The sequence below is a fragment of the Monopterus albus genome, unplaced genomic scaffold (assembly GCF_001952655.1).
Source record: "Monopterus albus unplaced genomic scaffold, M_albus_1.0 scaffold258.1, whole genome shotgun sequence".
Classification (NCBI taxonomy): Eukaryota; Metazoa; Chordata; class Actinopteri; order Synbranchiformes; family Synbranchidae; genus Monopterus; species Monopterus albus.
This window is the reverse complement of record NW_018128138.1, coordinates 1209609-1216147: the sequence shown is the minus strand read 5'-3', so window position 1 is coordinate 1216147 and position 6539 is coordinate 1209609. Positions and strand designations below refer to the sequence as shown.

The 6539-nt window shown below is 40.6% G+C and overlaps 1 protein-coding gene and 1 long non-coding RNA gene across 6 annotated transcripts in view; one reads left to right on the top strand and one right to left on the bottom strand.

Moving 5' to 3' along the window:
• The window catches only part of LOC109972500 (uncharacterized), a 27447-nt gene extending 25133 nt beyond the window's left edge, over positions 1 to 2314 (bottom strand). Inside the window, exon 1 of the long non-coding RNA XR_002276693.1 lies at positions 2208 to 2314. This is a non-coding gene — a long non-coding RNA (uncharacterized LOC109972500). The remainder of the gene's footprint in view (positions 1 to 2207) is intronic.
• The window catches only part of mpp7a (MAGUK p55 scaffold protein 7a), a 243614-nt gene that overhangs the window by 41317 nt on the left and 195758 nt on the right, over positions 1 to 6539 (top strand). The gene's annotated exons all lie outside the window — the stretch shown is intronic.

Sequence of the window (6539 nt, the reverse complement as noted above, 5' to 3'; positions counted from 1 at the left end):
GCTGCGTCCGAAACCGCCTACTACCATACTGTATAGTAGGCGAAAAGCAGTAGGCGAGGCGAGTAGTATGTCCGGATTCGTAGTATTCCAAAAACAGTAGGCGAAAAGTACCCGGATGACCTACTGCTTCCGGCTGGATTTTGCAGTGTGCATACGATGGACACTTCACTATCCCATGATGCCCCGGGAGAGGAGTTATCCAACAAAGAAGACGCTGCTATGAAAACGTATGTCACGTGATGTATCAACATGGCGGATGTAGTACGTCCGAATCTCATTCATACTACCAGGCTTCATACTATACAGTACCTACTGTTTTAACGGTCAGTAAGTAGGTACTTCATCTCTTTCAGTACGTACTGTCACAGTATGCGGTTTCGGACACAGCCAATCTGTTTGAACTCGTCCCCTCTAGATGTCGTTACAGGTCACTGTGGGCCAAGACAACCAGGCACAGGGGCATTTTCTTCCCCCAGGCCATCACTCTGATGAACACTTAACCCACGATGGTATGACTGCTCAGTAATCCTCAGTGCAATACCTGTAAATATACCTCGTACATATAGATCTGTAAAATGCATCTAGACTGTGTGTATATACAGGTCTCTATTTTTATTCCTATTTATCTCGTTTCATAGAGAGCATTCCTTTGTCTGTCTGCATTGTTTACTGCTTGTTTATACTGCTTATTTTGCATTGTTTGCGCTGTTTGTTGCTGCTAATACTGCTTATTTTGTTATATTACACAGCCTTATGTTGGCTTACTGTTTACTTACCCCTTGCATGGGGATATGTACATGCACATTGACAGCCGATGTACCAGAGTCAAATTCCTCGTGTGTCCTACACACCTGGCCAATAAAGCAGATTCTGATTCAAAGTCTTCACCTACACAGATAAAACAATCACCACAAACCCGATTAACACTGCATTTCCAGCTGTGGTCTGAATAATGTCAAAATTGCAGTAAAATAATTTACTAATGAGTGTGCATTTACCACGTCTTCATTCATATATAATATGTGTAGTTACTGTCGCATGTCCACGGTGTCAGCACACTGGCAGACTAGACTCAGACAGAAGGGAGTAGGCCAGAAGGAGTGGAAAGAGAGAAAGAAAATGAGTTATATTTCTTCACAAATATACTAGAAGCTCATGCCAATTTTGTTTTTCATTGTGGAATATTTAAAACAATAATTTATTTAAATAAATTGATGAAGGCCTATGTAATTCCTGTTGAATGCTCGAGGGGTCCACAGATGGGGAGCTGGAGGTGGCGATGCAGGGCAGATGCAGGAAACGAAGATAAGCTGAGACAGGTGAGTATAGCCAGCGAACTCAGGTGGGGTAGAGCAGAGATGGCTGGGCTCGAGGAAGATGAAAGATGACTGGCAGCAGGTCACTCAGAGGCTGAACAAAGAGAATCAGAGGTGCAGATCGCTGAAGTAATGACGGGAAACCAAGTATAGGCAGAAGGTTGAGGAGGAGTCAACAGTCTTAATTTTTAGTAGCATGACACTCAAATTGTCGCTGAGCGAGCATAGCTTCTTGTATGAAAGGCCAAAGGATGAGAAGGGATTCGTCAACGTACTGGCGATGAGTGATTGTGCGCCAGTGTCTTAAGTAGTAACCTGCCTCAGCTGTGTGGTACCTCCTAAGCCACTTATGAGATGATGCACCTTAGGTGTGTGCACTGCTGGAGCCAGGACCTGTAACAGAGAATCAGAAGAGAAGAAAGAGAGAGAAGGGAGAGAGGCAGGTGGCGTAGAGCAAACCTGACAACCTGTACATCTGTATTCACTTCAATGCAACACTTCTGCCTTAACATTTGTGTTTATGAAACAAAATGTTTCAGTTTTTGGTGAGAATCTCATAAATGTATAAATTCTGTTATATGTTCATTATTGAGGTAATAGTAAAAGGTGGTGTACTGGACTACATTGTATTCAGAGGTGTCTGTATATTTTTGTCCTGCCCATTCACATACATGAGAAGGTCAGAATATTAGGATCACCTCTGAATATAATTAAGTTCAGTACAACAGCACCTTTAACATTTTGAGCTTCATAAACACAGATGTTAGGGCAGAAGTGTTGCACTGAAGTGCATACAATTGTACAGCTGTACCTAATACAGTGTCCAGTGAGTGTACATATTCATGTTATGCAGTCTTATTTTATATTCAGCATGAGTACTTCTCTACTTACAAAGTAAAGCACAGGGCAGGATCAACATTCTGTGTCTGAGAGGAAACAATATTTTAATATCTGCTGTACATGTGTAAATATGCAATGAGCCACTGCAGTTACCATACAACTAGCAAGTATTAAAAAAAGACAAAACAAGAAAATATATAGTTGGCAAAATTCTGCTCCCTCTCAGTACCACTTTGTAAATATTTTTTCTTGTAACTATCAATTAGCAAGAGCTATCATAAGAACACAAGAGTAGTTATGACACTGTAGGAGTCAAACATTTGCAAGTAGCATCTGTCAGTTATGGTCTGCTGCACTGCTCCATGACGTTGAAGGCACATTATGTTGTTCCGTTATGTGGGAGTCTGGCTTGTACTGTAGCTCGCAGCAATGATGTTATGGGATATAGCAATAAGTTAGCTGTCTCAACTCCCAGTTTCAACTCCCATTTATCACTTATGCTGCCATGTGAATTACTCTGTAAAGTCACCTTTAGCGCTGCATTACGTTTATCCATTAAACGTTCAGTTAACATGGTTAGCTTAGCGGTTGACATTAGCAACATTGCTAACGAGCTAATAGTTAGCTTGTTAATTAGCTCGCCACAAATAGTTCCCTGTTTGCCATGTCAGAAGGATAAAATATTCATTCTTTGCCTTCATACTGTCGTGGCATGAGTTGCATATAAGCAAGAAGTCAGTTGTATGTCATTTAAACCACCTAAGTTGAATTTTTAGCATTAAAAAAATTAAGTGTGCCACCCAGACACACTGCAGACCGAAGTGGCACAACTTACGGTAATACGGTTCAGCTGTGTAATGGCTGCATTCACGTACACTCAGAAATCCCAGTATTATGGTTGCATTCAGGCGCACTCGGAAATTCCGGCTCCAGGAGATGCAAAAGTTATATTCGGTGACTTCTATACCTGAAATGCATTACTTCAAACACTCAACCCATCTATCATACTATTACTCAGTTGTGCATATTGAACCATAATGCTGCCAGGTTAAGTAGAGGTATGAACAAAAAGTCAAAAATAATGCAAATAATAATGCTCCCTTCATGAAACACTTCAGCACTTATTTCTAAAATGTGCTTTAGTGAAACTACAGCTGATGTTGTTGTCATTCTCTGAACCTTGTGGATTGTACCACTCCTCTGTTTCAGATTGTGTGCTCTTTCTATGTACACTAGATCAGTGTTTCTCAACTGAATCAATTGAAGAAATGTTACTTAAAAATAAAAATAAACACCACAACTGCTGCATAACACAACATAAATACAACAGTCGAATAACACAACAGGGTGCTGTATATGTATAAAACTGAATGCAGAACTGCAAGTTGTAAACAGTAGGATTGCTTTGACTGCCAATGTAGTGAGGGAGGCATATTCAGACATCACATATTTGCACCAGAAATGGGGGAGCCTTACCTCATCAAATTTCTTTCTCAGCATCTGCTCACATGACAGCTCGACCATCTGATTCTCCTTGCTGCTTGGCAACACAACACTTTCCATGTTGATCCAAAGGGATCTCTTATCCAGTGACTATTGTCGTGTTTCTCTGGAAAGTAGTCCTCAAAGCGAACGTGTAGACTGGTCAGATGCACAGTGACAGTTATTTTCAGGGCATTTTTGGGTGCTGTATTTAGCTCTCCTGCTGCGTGGCAAGTGTTGGGAAACGTACAAAATATGTTTGAAACTTGGACAGTTATTATATACCTTTAGCACTGCTGGAGGGCAGGAAACCATTTTTATCCAGAACAACTTCACAAAGACACATTCTGTAAAGTTTTACTATGAACTGGTGGGATGATAGAGGTCCTGACAAACAGTTCATGTAAATACCACTGTAGCTGTACCACAAAAGACAGAACAACAGTGTGGAATCTGAATAGATAAATGAACACAGTATAAACTAAATAATAACATTTAACAAATAAAAAGTACAGGGTAATGAAACATTTAGCTAAAACAATAAAAGCAATAAGTTTATAATAACAAGACCTTATGTTCTGTTCTGAAGAAACACGTGTCTCTGTGATGAGTTTCCAGTTGTGTCAGCATGAAGTCTTGAGTGGAAACGTTAATAAGAGTTATCTTGTGTTTTGTTTTGAAAAGTGAGTTGGATCTGCATGAAGTATAACATTTCTCTGTGCGGTCCAGACAACATCATTGCTGCTAGCTACAGTACAAGCCAGACTCCCGCATAACGGAACAACATAAAGTGCCTTCAACGTCATGGAGCAGTGCAGCAGACCATAACTGACAGATGCTACTTGCAAATGTCTAACTCCTACAGTGTCATAACTACTCTTGTGTTCTTATGATAGCTCTTGCTAATTGATAGTTTATATGAAAAAATTTTGATTGTGTTGCAGGTTTTGGTCTGTTGCAGCATACTGTCTTGATAGCGTTAATCCTCAGAGTGTTAGGGGAGGTGAGGTGAATCTTGAATCATAGCAAACACCTTAACAGGAAGTTTTTGTCAGAATAAAGGCATGTTACAGGAAGCAGAAGAGACAGAATCATGACATTAATATGGCCTCTATTGGCCATTTGTGGAAAATTTGAACATGACAGGTGTTGGTTGCATTTTATCAATTTTTAACAGTCCAGTTGCAGCCTTATAGGTTTGTTTATGTGAGACACAAAACATCTGCCAGACACAATTGATGATGACTCTTCATGTCATCGACTTGAGACAGCAGTCCTTCTGTGTTATGGTTAACGATGGTCAGAGTGCACAGTCTGCTCAGTGTTTGTCTGATCTGATGAAGCAACATCATGTCATCCATGTTGGCTTGTCTCATGGTCTCCAGGGCTGATGTGATCTCTGGGTTCAAATAAAATCATGTCTCATCTATGTCCAGTTGGTGCAGTCCACTAAGGGATGTTACTCTGCTGATATCTATGTAAGCCATGCCACATTCACAAATGTGCTTCAGTGAAACTACAGCTGATGATATTGTCATTCTCCGAACCTTGTGGATTGTACCACTCCTCTGTTTCAGGTTGTGTGCTCTTTATATGTGCACTAGATTGTCAGCTGCACTCCATGCTCTGCGATAACTGTTCCATCCAGCTGTTTGTTAGAAATTACCCAATTCTTTTGTTCGAAGCACGAGAAGTGAAGACAGGAGAGGACTGTTTAATATCAACAGAAAGTTTACTGGAAGTCTGAGCACAGGTGGAGTCTTACAGCGCTGGGATCAGAGACAGAGCTCCCGCAGGAATTCCGTGCTCTGAACCCCGAGTTATGTTTTTACAATGCTGGGCTAGGCCCACCCTAAACAAAGGTACAACAATTCACACTTCATAATCCTATTGGCCATTTGGAATGAGTAGGTCAACCCCTGCCTGCGCTTGCTTGCTGATATGTGATCTAAACCAGGTGTGTGAGTGTGCGTGTGTGTGTGTATCTCTCAAGTGGCAGCTTGATCAATGAGTCTGGGTGGCCTGGGTTGCAGGCCTCCTGTGTGTGTGATGCTAACAAGTATGCTGAACTGGCCAGGTGGTCATCTCAGGTTATGGGCCCCCTGGCTCTGCAGGACACCCCTTGACAAAGCAGAACTTGGAATATGCTAAGTGGATCCAGGTGTGGGTGTAAAACAGGCCAACAGGTTTTTGCTAAAATGTAAATAGGCTGTCTGGTTGCGTGGAGATGCAGACATCTTTTTTCTACAGAATTCAAAGTAAGCAGATTCTACTTCATTATCACTTGATTCTCATCAATACAATTGTAAGATATTTAAGCAAGGAAAATAAATGTATTAAAAATAACCAAAGCTCAGTAGTTCTGATAATCATCAGTACAGCTGTAATGTATATAAGCAAGGAAAATAAATGAAAAGTAACTAAGAGAAAATGAAGAACTGAAAAGTAACTAAGGGAAACTAAAAGTATGAGAAGTAACTAAATCTTATAAAGCAACTAGAGCCTATAAGAATCAAATCTTACATGTTTCATTGTCCATTTTGTGTCCAATCTTAATCATTCTGTACATCTCATCCTTCAGCTACTGTATATCAACAAAGTACTTCAGCCATTTCTTCTCATCATTCAGCTGTTTCAGCAATTGATTTCAGACATTTTCAGAGCAATTCTCACGATGTTTCATTTCAATAGCCACACTGTAGTAGTCCTCAGGGTGTAATACTACTCTCTCTCTCTCTCTCTCTCACTCACTCACTCACTCACACACACACACACACACCCCTACTGTTTTACCTACTTTGTGGGGACCAACGGGAAAATGTTCACATCTTATTAAGTTCAGCATACTTTCAGCTAGAAAAGCCATTCAGGTATCAACATGTTCAACTCTTGAACAACATT